Source organism: Drosophila albomicans, chromosome 2R, assembly GCF_009650485.2.
Source record: "Drosophila albomicans strain 15112-1751.03 chromosome 2R, ASM965048v2, whole genome shotgun sequence".
Taxonomy (NCBI): Eukaryota; Metazoa; Arthropoda; class Insecta; order Diptera; family Drosophilidae; genus Drosophila; species Drosophila albomicans.
In genome coordinates this window covers 2,844,635-2,860,200 of record NC_047631.2, presented here as the reverse complement: position 1 = coordinate 2,860,200, position 15,566 = coordinate 2,844,635, and the positions used below count along the sequence as shown (strand labels likewise).

Here is a 15,566-nt window from a genome sequence, read left to right as displayed (position 1 = left end):
ATCGATACGGATACAATAATATTAATGCTGCTCAATCGAGAGCTATAGCTAGAAATTGTTGGCCCAATTTGTTCAGCATGCCTCGTTGTTTATTTATTTACATTCGAAAAGTCCGCCAAGCGTCTTGCTTCTTGCTTCATGTTGCATGCCTCTTGCTCATGTTGTCTTTAAGTGGTGGCGCCAATGACCACAGCGCCAGCTAAGGGTCTGCATCCCACTCCCAATCCATACGAGTATGTATGTATTGTATGTATATGCTCCTAGAGGGACTGGCAATGGCTTTTGGCTGCATGGCGCAATTTTGTTTAGACATAAATTTTTCATTTTTTTAAATCAATAAAGTGAAAAGCGCCAAAGCCAAACAACGCCACGAGACCAAAAGCCACAACAAAAAAGATATTTACACCAAAATCAGTTGTATGCGTACGCGCATGCATGTGATTGTGATTGAGATTGAGATTGTGGTGTGTATGCGTTTCTAATTGAGCTTGACTGAAATTATATAAATAAACAAATCAGTCGCAGTCGCTCTGCACTGCGTTGCCTTGCCTGCCTTGTTGCCGTCATCATCGACATCGACATCGACATCGTCATAGCCATCGACTTCATCTCCATCTTCTCGTCTTCAGCGGCGAAGTCGACATTGTAGTTTCTGTACGCATCTCACACAGATTGATTCTTTGGTTCCAGTTGCGTCTCTTCTGCAAACATAAACAAAAATGAACAAATTAGCCAACACTCCATTCTTAACTCACACATTTCGAAGATCTCAAGTCCCAGAGTCCAGGGTATGAAACAACAATGATAGATTTGTTGTTAACTGATGGATTGTTAAAGTGCCATATGTATTCTAATGCGATCAAGTTGCTGGAGAAAGAAACGATTTAAGTTTGGTGGTATAGACTAAACAAAAACATGATTATATTAATGACATGTCAGCAATTTATTTAAATTCACTAGCTTTCACTTGAAGTACACTTTTATTGACAATAAGTCATCAATTTGAATTAAATGCATTTATTTTTCAATTTCATAGGTGATAAATAATAACAAAAATCCGCATCAATTTCCATAATTTACTATATACTTATATTATTCAAAAATTAGGCTTGAAATTTCTACCATCGTTTTTTGACAATTTAATGAGATTGAAAATACTTTTGAAACTACCATTATAAAAACTTAATTGCTAAAATATACCACACATTAATATACAAAACAAGTGAGAAAGCTCCAGTTCAGTGTGCTTGACTGAGCGATACACGCTACTCATTTGCAATTAAAAAGCAAATATGTGGCATTATTCTTTTTATATACAAAAACAAATTTTATAGAATAACATTTTTAAATATATCGAAGGCTATATTTGATATATAAATACTCTGGTGTATTCAAAACATAACATAGAGTATAAAATATAACAGTTTGTCAACAACTAAGACCCGAAAGCTGAAGACTTTTTAGCCATATACAATTATTTCTAGAGTAACTTCTATAATTTCTATCTAATCGCAACCAAATTGTATATGTAGCAAAAATCTTGCGCTTACTCGATACCATTTTTTTCGATTACAGGTGCAGAAGTTCGTGTAGCACAGATCTAAAGCAAATTCTATCTACGTGCAGCAACGACAAGTGTTGTCGAAAAAAATTATAGATCGATCTTGTATAGTTTCCGAGATCTAGGTGTTCATACGGACAGACGGACATACTGACAGTTGGGCATAGCTATGTATATCGTTTCGGGTGTTGACGCTGATCAAGAATATATATACTTTATGGGATCGGAAATGACTGCCATGTTACATATTTTTGTTGAAGAAACAAACATGTAAAACGGTTTTATCCTATGGGAAGCGGGTATAAAAAATGAACACAATTAAGTATAAATAGTAGAATTGGTATATTCATTCTTGATTGAAAACCAAATCAACTAATTGTGTCTTTATTAGCAGGTTCTTATAGTATTATAAAGTCCGGAAAAACTTTAAGTCGGCCAATATCTAACCTACTATAAACAGCTCGATGTGGATCTTACTGTAGCTCTCTCTACCTTCGTAGTTTTTCAAATCAAGCTGTTAACGATAACGTTCCTAAAATTCTATATATATTATACATATATAAAATAATGTTTTCTTTAAATCATTATTTGTGTAAGGTAAGCCGCAAGGTGTGTGACAGTTATCATCAATGATAGAACTAAAATGTTTGGATTATTTCATCTTTGATTAATTATATTGAGTTAATATTTTTTTGTTGCTACTTTTTTTCATAAATATAATATTTATATTTCCTCCTTATAACTTTAAACTTACTATATTCATATCAACCTTTATTTCAACTGTTATGAATATGCCCGTAATAGATGAAGTACGACAGTATGCGTGTTCTCTAATCGTGTACAATTCGCTTCGAAGGATAGCAAGCGAATTTTTAGTATCGGGCAAATTCCATTTCAATTTTCACTTGCACGTAACATGGCATAATTATAGCGTAACGTTTATATGCGCAATTTATCAATTTTTCAGCGCCGGGGCATTTATCAGATAATTGCTGTTTACACACACTCGAACGCACAACACACAATTTTTCAGAATGCTGGGGGAGAGAGCGTGCAGTGCGGTGTATTGTATTGTATGATGCAGTGTGAAGGGGGCATGGGTATTGGACATTGAGAAAACCGCAAAATCATCGGTCGAGTCTTGGGGGCAACTAAATTGCAACAGCAACGGGAACATGCTAGTTAATTGGCCCAGAGAGCAACTAACTGACAGCTAAATTGCAATATCACATTGCGTTGTGTTGCCTACTCAAGTTTACTTTATATAAGTTTGTATGTTTGTATGATCTGCTTGACTGTACTGTACTGACTGACTGATGCCTGTAGGCATGTCGTTGGGGTCAATTTGATTGAACGCAGATGGCAATTCAAAGTTATTCAATGGCAGTCGACGAGATTTGAGATATTTGGATTCGATTTCATTTTCGAAAAATCCCTTTGCTATATTAAGCGCACTTGTTGCTTTTGCTCAAGTTTTAATTTGCAATTCAAAGCTTATTCGCCGGCACGCCAAGTCCCATGCATGACCACCAAAAGAGCAGGCACGCCCCGCGTTCGCAGTCAGCCAATCAAAACGGTCGCCATATTTGAAGTGAGAGGCCATACGTTTGTCAGTTGCTAAACGCGAGCGAGAGAGAGCGAGATGGAATGCCAGAGAGAGAGCAACCACCAAGGCGAAATCGAAACAAATGCCGAGTGGGAGCATGTTATTGCTGAGAGTACTCTCGACTCTCGTTGCTGTTGCTCACTGTATGCAGCCTGTGGCTGATAATGATACCGAGAGGAAGACTGAGACCAAGTCTAGCTTGCCTAGTTCTGTTGCATAGTACTACTACCCGTCACTTGATGGCGCTGCTGCGTGTGATCTGTTAATTACCTACAATACAATGCAAATATTGAGTATTTGTTTTTGCCACTGCGCTTATTTTAAAAACTGTATAATGAAATACTTAAATATAGAACTTTCATAAAACTCGAGTTGTCCATCAAAAGCGTTGACAAGGTTGTGAAGAATGTCAGCAAAAAAAAGAGCAAAGTGGGTAAAATTGGGGAAACGAAGAAACGGGAAAGCGCTAAAACGCTAAAATGCAGCCTGTTACTGAAGCTATTTGAAAATTAACTACTTGAGATGTGTTTTGGCGATAAGCGCGCTTACACGAATGCTTACCAGTCCCGATGATTAATTGCGACAGAGGCCGACAACAACAAAAACACAAGAATACTCGTAAGGCTGGCAGCTGGGTTTTTTCTTCTCCATTTTCCGTTTCTGTTTTTGCGGTGTGGGACAACCTTCTAAATTAACTTGCTAGTTGCAATGGGCTTACTGCAATGTAATGCAACGCAAGGCAGACAAAGTAGAATGCAGCAAATGTCTCGTGTCTTGGCTGGCAACATGACGACAACGCTAAGGGCACCTGAATGGTCCGTTGCCGTTGCTATTGCTGTTGCTGTTGCCGTTGCCGTTGACGGCAAGACATGCAAAAAATGTTACGCCATTTACAGGGCTCAACTACCCCAAAAAATAGGGTCAACATCGGAGCCAGCTCAAAAGCTCGGTCTGCCCATTGTTGCGTGGCGAAGGCTCATTGGCCCGAACCCGATCCCAATCATTCCCCGCTCCGTTTCCCACTTCGAGCTGCTCCCCCACTCACATAACTCAAAAGAGCGCGCACACCGTTAGTTTGGTGGCTGCAAAATGCGAAAATTGCATTTGCATATGGATGCAAACAAAGCTAAAGAAAAGTCGAAAACAAAACAAAACTAAAAACAAACCGCGCCCAGTGTGCAGCAATGGTGGCGGCAATGCCGCTGCTAATGGCGATGGTGATGGTGATGGTAATGGTAATAGTAATAGTAAAATGGTAATAGTAAGAGTAACAGTAATACCAATGCTAGTCGTATTAGTAATGGTAATGGTAGCATGCATGCATGCATATAGAAAATGCAAAGAGATTGCAATAACTTTAGCTCGGCCTCAGGCCAAGAGGCCTAAGGCTGAAGCGTGGCCGGGGAGCCGAGTTGGGTTGGGTTGGGTCTAGGCGCAATGAACGACGACACAATGGCCGACGGAAGTGATAAATTAAAATTATTTTTCGCAAGATTTTCCCCAATCTAAAAACCTCCCCCTTGAACCGTCCATTCTTGCTTTAACCTTTTTTGCTACTGCGTCTGCGGTCACCTCACAAAAGATACGTTAAAGGTGCTTTGATTGCATTTGATTTTATATAGCAGTTGCATGGGTTGTCGGTGTTGGTATCAGTATCGGGATCGGTTTTGGTCTCGGTGGTGGGGGATAGTGAGTAGGAGGGTTTCTATGCCGGCGCATTTTCAAAATATTTTTATGCACTGCCGCACATTGCGCTCGCCTCGACTACAACAATGCTTTAAATTTTCGATAACAATTTTTTTTATTTTAGTAAGACTTCAACTCATTTTCTTTTGAAAATGTTGTCGAAAAAATATCCAGATTTTGATTGAATAAATTTAAATGAGGTATATTTTTAAAAATACTTAAATTATTTTTTTAATAAATGATTTTAATATTTTATATTTAATAAGAGTCATCATTACGCATATTACTAAGGCAATTGTGAACTTTAAATTCATGTTTGGCAAATAATGTAAAATTACATCATGAATTTGTTTTGGTAACCAACGAATATCTGAAATATCGACCATTTCCAATTCAATGATATCATATTCTTTCATTTAATTTTGTTCTTTTTTCACCATAGACTAATATCTATTTATGTATTATGAATAAAATTAGAATAATGTAATGGTAAATTGACACATTTTGCAATTCGCCGATAAAAATTTTAATGATAGGTAAGGAAAATTTATTGAACTCTGCTGGGAAATTGAAATAAATTGCCTATCTCCTTGTATATGATCACTCATAAAAACCTATGTCAAAATTGGTTTAACCATTTATTAATAGCATTTGCGACAGTATCCATTCTATGATTCGTTTAGAATGTCAATTCTTGTTAAATAACTCTTATCGTTCACAGTGTGTTGAGTCTTTGAGTAGATGCACAAATCAGATTTGATCAGTAGTATATAGTAAGTGGAAGTATAACACTGGAATTTTTAAATCGAAGGTGACTCTCTTGATCATAACTATGGCAGTCATGGCCATTTGTAGGCGTTAGGAAAAAAGTGGCATAGTCAGCTTAAATCGTGGCCTCGGGCATTGGGTCAGTGTCAGAGGCAGTGTTAGTGTTAATGCTAGTGTCAGAGTGGGACTCGGAGGAAGCACCAAAGTCTGAGACAGACTCAGTCTCGATGCGAGCGTTGGCCTTGGCTCTGGCCGAATGTAGCCTAATCGCAGTTTATACGTGCTTGCGGTGCACACCTTCTGTCGAGTTTTGAGCGCAGTCAGAGGCAGAGATTCGCAGTCAAATTTGAGAGTTGTCTGGGATGCAGCAGCTCGATGGCAGTGCAGGCGCGATTCCAGCCACTGGTTGGCTACATAAATTCGACGATTTAAGTGCCGCATGCGAATATTGCACAACAACAAACACTACTACTACTACTGGACTACTGCTGCCTACCGTCTTGCCAGACCGACAGACAGACATACAGAGAGACAGGCGGACAACCAAGGAACCAAGCAGCCGACCAACCGGCTGACGGAGCTGACCGGCTGACCGAAGCTTGGGTTTGGTTGGTGCATGAATTTATGGCTCAGCGTCACATAACTTTGCTGGCGCGCGTAACAAATTGCTAAGGAAGTAACGAGATTTAGTGGAAATTGTTTAATTGTGAATGCAGATGCAGTCGACGTCGACTTCGAGTTCGAGTTCGAGTTCGTCGTCGTCGTCGTTGTCGAGGCGACAAAATACTCCTCGTACTTGTTGCTGCGTCCCATTGGCCACATTGGCGACCCTTTGCCCGAAAGCGGCCCGTAACGCTGCATAAATTAGGCTTAAGTCTAGCAAATTTATGCCTTATGAGTGTCGCACGAAATGAAGTTGTTAGCTGAGGCAACATTATTCCGCCGTTCTTGTTGCCGTTGTTTATTTTTCTCTTCGTTTTTTTTTTTGTAGTTTAAGTTGGAGCTGGAGCTGGAGTTTCAGTTGCGACTCTGGCATAATATACGATTTGATTTTTCTATAACTTTTATGGCCGGGTGTTTGTCACCGCATCGTAGGTGGCTTGTAAATTGAACATGCAGCGACATGTCGAGAGTTTTCTCTTCCATTTTATCCATTTTGTTGTTGGTGTTTTTTACTTACGCTTTGCCTACATCGTATTCGCTTTATTAATTACTGCAAATTTTCCGTGTGGGCTGGAGCTGGGAGCGCACATTGACATAAATTGCGTGTTGCTTGTCCAATTTTTGCTTGTCGCACAGCTGCATAGTTTGCGTAGTGCCAATGGCCATCGGCCATCGGGCATCGGGCATCGGCCAATGGCCAGCCTTACAAATGTTGGCCAGCTCATTTGCTTCAATTCCATTATCGCCTTAATTTTTTATCGCATCAAAGCGCAAGGCGAACTGCGGAGGAAAGCAAGAGACCCCACCATGGGTCCTCCACATCAAAGGAGGATACACGACACAGTTGGCGGCCTCAGCGGGCAGCAGTCACTCATAAGACCAACACGCAATGCAATCCCCTCTCGATCGATGGGCCTCTTGGCCCGTTTTGTATAAATGGCAATGGAGCAACAGCATGACGTTATACAGCCTTAAATTATCATATGGCCACGGCCTCGGTTTCGGTCTCAGTCTCGGTCTTGGTTTCGGTCTCGGAATGGGTCTAAGTATCGGCCCCATCCTCATCCCCAGCCTCATCCTCACAATACAACAACAATTGGGAATCGGTTGGTCGGGTGGTCGGCGGGTCGTCTGGCTGGGATCGCCAGGAATTGAAATCAAGAATTTAGCCTTAAGATTGAAGCCTTCTCTTTTTCTCTCCATATTGTCTCTCTCACTCTTTTTCTCGCGTGTGCTTACTGCCTCTCTTGAATACTCACGTCCTGCTGTGCGCCACATTTACGTTCGATTTTTAATTTGAATAGTGCCGCGGTATTTTTTTGTTCCCTTCCTATATTTTTGCCTCTCCACTCCTTTTTCCATTTGGTTTCTTTTTTAATTATGAGCAAAATATCAACTTAAATAATATTTATGCATATTCGTATTCATTTGCATATGAGCTTTCGATTTAAATAAGTTTCCTCATATCGCTGTCCACCAGCAGATTATTCTTTTTGGATCAATCCGTTTCAGTGGTTGTAAAACTCATCATTAAGTTGTCTTAAAAGTTCCAGTTGAGTCACGGTCGCGAGCAGTCTTATAATTTTCGTAAATAAATTTTGTTTAAGTTCTTTTTATATTTTTTTGTTCAATGCAGAAATTCTCAAATACTGAATGTTTGAAGGGTTTATCAACGGTTTATTTTATTAACCATATAAGAGCTTGGTAAATTAATATTTGAAGCAGGAGAGTAGAAATTATGCAAACTGTGTTTTGTATAAATTGCAACCTCTTAGCCCTTACCATGTTGGGTGTGTGTTATTACAGACAAAAACTTGTATATATATATTGCAATAAATTAAAAAAAAAACTTTAGTATTATTTGTTGAGTGTTGAAAGTTTTCTATATTTAAGCAAAGATCATCTACTTTTTTGAGAGAGCTGTCTATAAGGTATTTGCATAACTTAGTTTTATCAGCAAAGATCGTCTCACTGCGTATACTCCAATGCAGTGTTTTACCAATCTATTTATCTGCCAAGATGCCTCAACAATAAATGATAAACAATAAAACAGAAAGAATAATAACTTTCTATGCGCTGATCTGAATTGATTTTTAGATTGCCAACTGCAAAGCTATTCCTTATTCATTCTATATCACCTGCTGACCGTCCACTTATCATGGTATGCCAGAAGCTCTCGTAATCAGACTGTTATCATGATTTAAGCTAAGCATCTAAAACTCGAAAGCGCCACGCCAGCCCCATGCAAAGATCAAATGCGACTCAAATATGTCAATAAATGCATAAGTGCTATTTAAACATCTTGTACAACAGTGCCTACTAACTGCCATTACCATCAGCATGGTAATTGGATCACTGATGACCGACAATGATGCACCGAGGAGCGAGACCTCAGGGCTTTGGACCCCAAAGCGCTCGCAAACCCGCCACATTAACATAAATACAAAACGAAACGAAAAATTGTTGTTCGCTTTTTTCTTCACTTTTTTTTTTAGTTTTATCAAATTTGAAAATATCAACATAAACATGAAATAAATGTGTTCGTTGATAGTCTTATACACAATTCAGATGCGTATCTGAGTGTCTGTCTCCAACTGTTTGGTCTGTCTGTGATACCACACAAAAGGGGTCGTCGTTGAGGTCAGCTACGGTCTGATTCGATCCAACTTCAATTCCAGATCCCACTTGGATTCCATCTTGAGGCACAGCACGTCGTTCAATGTGGTCGACTAGTCGACTGGTCGAGTGATCGCTTGGTCGGCCAATTTGAATTTCGTTTGTGACCACATTAAAATACTCAATGTGTAAGGTCTTAAATTTAAATTTGAAATCCATAAGCGATTGAATGCCACATTCATAGTTCGCTTATCGTCAGTGTTCTCGAGTTCCAACTTCGAGCTGAGAGACGCGAGCCGCGAGCGTCTCTGGGTCTTGTATCACCAATTGTTTCGGCATTTTTCCGGGTCTCGATCTTAGTCTCGGTCGCTCTTGATTTGATTTGCATCTAAATCAGTAAGTGAAATCACACGCACACATTCTCGTTGCTGTTGTTTTCCCGGCCATCCATCGATCCATCCATAACTCTTGCCACTTGTTGCCGTTGAGTTTTCAACAGGGTCGCGTCAGTTTTTCCTTAGCTGTTCTGAATTTTAATACGTAATTCTGTGCTTTGATTTTAAGTGTTGCTATGATCACTCTGCCTTTGCCTTTTGCCTCAACTCCATTGAATCATTAATATTTTACGCATAGCCACAGAGATAAGTTATGGGTTCCTCCTGTTCGCCCCACAGTGCTAGACTCGCCTTTGTCTGCGTTAACTGCATGTTGAGTGCATTTTGGTAAATGGTAAATACCACATACAATTATATACATATATATATTTATATATATACTTAGCATGTATGCCTACTTATTGTTATGTTTCGATTGCAGCAGCTGTGCCTGCGCCTTGAAATTTATTTCGATATCGCCGCTCACCATTGAAGCAACGACATTGGCAATGTTATGGCGATAACCTGCTGTTTGTAGCTCTTATGCTGCGAATGCCGATGACCCTTAGTCCTCCGGCGCCTTTTACAATTGATGCACATGTGTCTAAGCTGTTTGAGAATTGCGCAATGTCAAAGAAAATGTCGTACAAATGTGACGGAAACGTTGCTATGTCTTTGACTCGGACATCGTCGCATGTTTTAGGCGCACTTGAGAGATTAAAGCGATTAGTACCATGTCGGACGTTGAAAGTTGGAAGTTGTTCCATGTGTCATGTCCAATGTCCGAAGTCAAATGTCCGACGCACATTGCCCTGCAGGTCGCTGCGCATGCGTCGACGATTGCTCGAGTTCTTGGTAAGCGTGCGCATAAATCACACTTGCTGACACTTGTCCAAAAAGTTGTCAGTTTATGGCTTGGGTCGACTCGGCGGCTCGGTGAACTGGATCCCAATCCCTGCACCTGTCCAGCTGCCTTCTTCCAGCGTGCAGGTTGAAAGTTCATTTGCTTTACGTTTTAGTTTACTTTTGATGTCTTACATGGCCCATTACGCCTTGTTTCCGTTCGTAAAGATAGCTCGGAAGCCCAAATTCTGAATAGTAATAGTTTTAATTGCCATTTAAGTTGAATTTCCGCCATTCGCGGCCGGAAAGTTGGTGCCCCACGAGTGTCTGTTCAAGGGTGTGTTACTCTGAGTGTTATCATCTCTGTGTGTGTGTGTGTGGCCTTCCCATCCCATTCGATCTGAGTCATGGTGACATTTATGTGAGTTTTATGAACTGCTTCCACTGAAAGCTTTTGGAATTGGCATTCTAATAGCCACAGCACTTCTCAAAACAGATACAAATCGTTTGAGTTATGGCCATCAAGAGACAACCAAAAGCCATCTGATACGGTCAAAACTCATAAGCATTCTTATTACTCTTTGTTGTGTTTTGTCTGCTTTACGAGAGATTAAAGCATTACATCGTATCTAATTTAATCTCTACTCCAGTTGGACTTTTTAATTAATATTATGCACTACAGTTTTTATGACATATTCAATTGATGTAACAGCACATACAAAAATATTTCTAATATTACATTTATTATACCCACTACCCATAGGGTAGAAGGGTATTATAACTTTGTGCCGGCAGGAAATGTATGTAACAGGTAGAAGGAGGCATCTCCGACCCTATAAAGTAAATATATTCTTGATCAGCATCAACAGCCGAGACAATTAGCCATGTCCGTCTGTCCGTCTGTGTGTCTGTATGTCTGTCCGTCTGTCCGTCTGTCCGTATGAAACACTGGATCTCAGAGACTATAAGAGATAGAGTTATAATTTTTTTCGACAGTATTTGTTATGTTTGCACGCAGATCAAGTTTGTTTCAAATTTTTGCCACGCTCACTTCCGCCCCCGCAAATCAAAAAAATCGATTAACAAACCTAATTTTAAAGAGCTAGAGCTGCGAATTTTGGTATATACAATAATAACTATAGTAATTATGATTCCTAAAATTTGCGATCAGATAAAAATTGTATGGGCAAAAACGCCTACTTAGTAGGGGTCTTAGTTGCATTGGTTGATAATCTGGTATATTGTGCCGTCTATGGTATATTTTGAATGCGGTATTATATAGATATACTAAATATACCATTTGGTATACTTTTAGTATTTTCGGTATATTTTGAAAATAATACCACATTATTTTGCTTTTATTCAAAATGGGTAACACACTCGACTGTAGCTTTCTTACTTGTTTTTATTTTGAGAATGTGTATTGCAATTGTAAATTTTAAAAGGTATTGGTAATATAATAATATTATATATTTGTTTTAAATGAATTATTGTGATTTCATTATGCATATCATAATTATTTTAATATCTAACAGTCTACAGAGTTATTGAGGTGTGATAAATAAATAAATTCATCAAGTAACACACATACATACATATATGGATAATTCTCTGGTGAAAATATCACTTGCGAAGAAGAACACACCATAGATTAGCCACGCCCACTTCCGCCCCCCAATTTGCTTGCGATCAGACAAAAAATGTCTCTTTTTATAATTTTAGTGTTATATTATTTTTGTATATTTTTAAATAAATGCCGCGCTGTTTTGCTTTTATTCAAAATGCTTACAGTAGCTTTCTTACTTGTTTTGAGTAAAGATGAATCTCATAGCACTTGATTAGCATTTCAAGAATGATTTTGAAATTATTTTTTTGCTTTAAGATAATTCCAAAAATGAATATATTTTATCGCAAAAACAGAAAGGTTCCTAAAATCAATCTTAGCTCCCAATATAGTGTTAATCCAGAGCTGGAAGAACAACCTTTATTTATTTTAAAATTTTTGTGGTTATTAATGTTTTTTCACTGTGAATTGTGTAGCACGAGACAAACTCCGCTATAAAATTACTCATATTTTAATTGCGTGTGCTTTTTAATACTTAGTGGATTTCGAAGTATTATTATAAATGCGGCCTTAAAAACTATATACTGAAATCATTTATGTTTGGCACGAATCTTATTTTCTATGTCTCAATGTGATTGAACTTATGTTCTCACTTTGATTTTGTGGCATTTGTTTTTTTTTTGTGTTAATCTGCTAAATAGCTGAAAACAATTTAAAAAGAAGGACGACTATATTTGCTGGTGAACGAGTTGATCCTCAATTCTGTTGCTGTTGTTGTTGTACCTGTGAGTATATCTGTACCTGTGCATCTTGCGGCCTACACATGCAGGCACGCAAATGTATCTAATGGATACACTTTGTGAGCGATCATATAGACAACGCAGATGCCGCTTAGCCTTTTGTCGAATTTGTCTGTCCCAGCGGCTTTTCTAGAAAACAATTTAAATTGATTTCAATCAAAAAATGCCTTTTTGTTTTCTGGATTTTTAAATTTTTGGTTTCTTTCTGCCACTATTCCACTTGGCGCGGCAATGGATTTGGATTTGGATTGGATTGCTCTCTTTTGTTCGGATTTTTGGGAAAAAAGGGACACACACTTTCAGCGTAAAGATCGCATTTAAACGAAACAAAATTTGACTTTATAATAATGCCAGTGCCTGTGCGCATGTCAGCCTGCGTCTCTCCGTCTCTCCGTCCGTCAGTCAGTCTCTCTCTGTCTGTCTGTCGACCAGCCTGTATGGCTGTGTGTACCACCTAAGCCAGCGTGTCCAGTCTGTCAGTCAGTTAGCGAGCCAAACGAACAAACGACGATCCGTAGATACAATACCGGATTATGTGCCTTTGTAAGTTGTTTACTGTTGTTGCTGTTGCTGTTGTATGTAGATATGGCGGCACGAAGCTCCACGGCTCTGCGACTCGGCGACTCTGCGGCTCTTTTTGACGGCTTTGTGGGCATTCATTCTCCTTTTTGTGTGCGTGTTTTGTCTTTTTTCGTTTTTGACTTGATTGAAAATCTAGAAAATCAGGTTAATAGCTTAGGTGACAGCCAGCAATGTATATGCGGTTGAATTGTTTAGAACCAACACATACACATGAACGAGAAAACAAGATAGACCGAGGGAGACAAACACAGAGTAGGCGAGAGAGAGAGAGAGAGAGAGAGAGAGAGAGAGAGAGAGAGAGAAGGTTGGAATCGCCCGAAATCGAAATGCATGTGTTATTTTCTTTTATTTGTGTCTGATAAAATTGATTTGAGCCAGAGATACTTTTGCAATGGGGCTCAGAGTATGCGTGTGTGTGTGTGTGCCGTCTGTCTATAAAAGCGTCATATGCTCACATTAAAGGCGGTGTTGATCCCAGAAGAGATCTCTGATCTGGAGCTGTTGCTGTTGCTATAGCTGGAACTGGTACTGTAGGGCTCATTGTACTCGCCACTCAATTAGTTGGTTTGATGTAACTTTTGTCAGGCCGAAGCTCGAGTGCTGGGGATCACTCGGGAGCTCGGGAGCATTAAAACGGCAAACGACCTCAAAGTTGACGATGACAAAGACGACGTCCAAAGTTGTCGAAGGCGACAGACAGTGTGTCAGTGGCGGTGCTTTTTGAGCCTTTGTGCTCATGTCTACAGCATGAATACGCAGATTTGCTTGGGATCGACAATCTCGGCACATGGCTTCATAGCTTTGGACTGCATATTCAATAGCCAAGTTAAATTGCGCGCTTGCTCTTATTGTTATCAAGAGAGAAATCGTAGTTTAATTGATTTTGCTGTTTGTATTTTGTATCATGCCATGCTTCATTATTATTGTGAGGTCTTTTTTTCTATCGAAAATATTATTGGCATCTATTTGATATCTGTTTGTCGGCAAAATTCGTTTTGTCTTGGCGATGGTATGTGCCGAGTTACAAATATATTTGGTCATTAAAACGAAAAAAAGTAAAGCGAAATAGAGTGGAATGTAGTATGGTGTGCATTAGTTAATGCTTCTCAACATTACTGTGATTGACAAATATTTTCATCAGAAACACAAAGAGGACAAATCATTCCCACTTCTGATCAAACATTTAACCAATATAGTCGTTTTTCATTTCAATAAAAAATATAATGATTAGAATTACTCAGGAAAAAGGGTATACTTTACTCAATAGGTTTTGTCTTGTTCCATAACCATATCAAAAATGGAAGTATGTCATTTGGCACTAAAACCATTCTTGACATAGTTTCCTTTAAAATTTCTCGTCGTGGTCAGTAGTCAATGCAAATTCGATGTCGATGCAAATTTGCAGAGAATTCGCAGAACAGATTAATAATATAGAGAAGATCAACATGTTAGAAATAGTCGGCGAATAACGCTACTTACCGGGTATCTCACCACCGAGGTTGATTAAAATTAAATTAAGCGTAATTTTGAAGATAGAGTTGTGCATTTTGGTACAGACATAATAACTGTAGTTTTTATGATTCCTGAGAATGTTGTTGTAATCGAATATAAATTGCAGAAGTTATTAAAGAAAAACTTTTGTGTGGCAAATTACGCCTACTGATATATTATTGTGATATATTTATTATTTAGAAATAGTAACACTCTATTTTGGTTTTATTCAAAATGGGTAGCGGGTATGTTATAGTCGACCAACTTCGACAGTAGTTTTCTTACTTGTTTCTTTATGAAATTTATCAATATTGAACGACGCTATCTGAAGACATATATGAATATTTGAAGTGCTTCATAGATTTTCAATCAATCGATGCTGTGAAGATATGAGCAGGTTTTCATTCTCCATTAATTGATTAATACAGCTAGAAAAGTGCACATGATGAGTATTATGGTATGTGTGGGCATGCTGATTACAGCTATATTTTCTATATGCTAAGCTGAGCAATTACTGTTAGCCAGCGGACATATTTCGTATACTAGTTTCCCATTAGCCATTAGCCATTAGCCACAATATCTTAACAGGCAATTAGCAGGTAATGCAGTTTTCAAAAACATTAAGACCCCGGACGTCTAAGTATGTAGGCGCTGAATAGTTGTTCTCTATGTGTGTGCTTGTGGTAGTCAAGCCGAGGCGAGATCTTTCACTGCATTTAAACACATTTCTAATTATTTTTCATTACTTTGGCTTGTCGCGTTGCCAGAGTCAAATACATAAAATCGTTTAGTTTATTGGCCCATCAGTCACTTTGTTGCTGCGCTTTTGCGGTCGCCGAGGCCATTACATTGAGTTATGAAATGAATTTCAAATTTCGCGCTAGAGAGTTGAAATAATTACAACTAGCTAAACCGGGCACAGCACAGCACAGCACAGCACAAAAACAGTAGCCCCAATGCTGGAGGCCAGTCACCAGTCAGCAGTCAGTAATGCCCCGCCAGGGCTCCTCTT

At 38.9% G+C, this 15,566-nt stretch overlaps 1 long non-coding RNA gene across 1 annotated transcript; it reads right to left on the bottom strand.

The window, feature by feature from the left end:
• Positions 1-159: 159 nt before the first annotated feature.
• Positions 160-14,712, bottom strand: LOC117576290 (uncharacterized). The gene is made up of 3 exons (XR_004572932.2): positions 14,543-14,712; positions 758-867; positions 160-701 (listed from the first exon to the last, which is right to left on the bottom strand). It is a non-coding gene; the product is annotated as an uncharacterized LOC117576290 (long non-coding RNA).
• Between the last annotated feature and the right edge of the window lie 854 nt (positions 14,713-15,566).